Genomic DNA, 1682 nt, shown 5'->3' on the forward strand with positions numbered 1-1682 from the left:
AAAAAGCAATTAAAGAATTATAATACTTTGACAACAAATTTGAATCCCTAAGGGAAATGGGTGATTTTCAGTGAAATATATATTAACAAAATTAACCAAGAAGCAGAAAAACTGAATGGATGAATTACTGTAGTAGAGATAGGAAAGGTGAGTAAAAATCTACCACTAAAACATCACTGAGAACAAATGTTTTTTAAAATTTGTTTTGTTTTTATTTTTCCATAGGTTATTGGGGTACAGGTGGTATTTGGTTACATAATTTCTTTAGCAGCGATTTGTGAGATTTTGGCGCACCCACCACCCAAGCAGTATACACTGCACCATATTTGTTGTGTTTTATCCCTTGCCCTGCTACACCCTTCCCTGCAAGTCTCCAAAGTCATTCTTATGCCTTTGTGTCCTCATAGCTTAGCTCCCACATATCGGTGAAAACATACAATGTGTGGTTTTCCATTCCTGAGTTACTTCACTTAGAATAATAGTCCCTAATCTCATCCAGGTCGCTGCAAATGCCGTTAATTCATTTCTTTTTATGGCTGAGTAGTATTCCATTATATAAATATACCACAGTTTCTTTGTCCACTTGTTGATTGATGGGCATTTGATTTGGTTCCACAATTTTGCAATTGTGAATAGTGCTGCTATAAATATGTATGTGCAAGTATCTTTTTTGAGTAATGACTTCTTTTTCTCTGGGTAGATACCCAGTAGTGGGATTGCTGGATCAAATGGTAGTTCTACTTTTAGTTCTTTAAGGAATCTCCACACTGTTTTCCACAGTGGTTGTACTGGTTTTCATTCCCACCAGCAGTGTATAAGTGTTCCCTGTTCACTGCATCTGCATCAACATCTACTGTGGGTTTTATTTATTTATTTATTTATTTTTTGATTATGGCCATTCTTGCAGGATGAGGTGGTATTGCACCATGGTTTTGATTTGAATTTCCCTGATCATTAGTGATGTTGAGCATTTTTAAATATGCTTGTTTGCCATTTGTATATCTTCTTTTAAGAATTGTCTTTTCATGTCTTTAGCCTACTTTTTGATGAGATTGTTTTTTGCTTACTGATTTGTTTGGGTTTGTTGTAGATTCTGGATATCAGTCCTTTGTCAGATGTATAGATTATGAATATTTTCTCCCACTCTTTGGGTTGTCTGTTTACTCTGCTGACTGTTCCTTTTGCCATGCAAAAGCTCTTCAGTTTAATTAAGTCCCAACTGTTTATCTCTGTTTTTAGCTTTGCATTTGTTTTTAGATTTGCATTTGTTTTTGGGTTCTTGGTCATGAAATCCTTGCCTAAGCCAATGTATAGAAGGGTTTTTCCAATGTTATTTTCTAGAATTTTTATAATTTCGGGTCTTAGATTTAAGTCCTTAATCCATCTTGAGTTGATTTTTGTATAAGGTGAGAGATGAGGATCCAGTTTCATTCTCCTACATGTGGCTAGCCAATTATCCCAGCACCATTTGTTGAAAACGGTGTCCTCAAACAAATGGATTAACATTCCATGCTCATGGATAGGAAGAATCAATATTGTGAAAATGGCCATACTGCCTAAGGTAATTTATAGATTCAATGCCATCCCCATTAAGCTACCAATGACTTTCTTCACAGAATTGGAAAAAACTACTTTAAAGTTCATATGGAACCAAAGAAGAGCCCACATTGCCAAGACAATCC

The sequence above is a fragment of the Mandrillus leucophaeus genome, unplaced genomic scaffold (genome assembly GCF_000951045.1).
Source record: "Mandrillus leucophaeus isolate KB7577 unplaced genomic scaffold, Mleu.le_1.0 Scaffold604, whole genome shotgun sequence".
NCBI lineage: Eukaryota > Metazoa > Chordata > Mammalia > Primates > Cercopithecidae > Mandrillus > Mandrillus leucophaeus.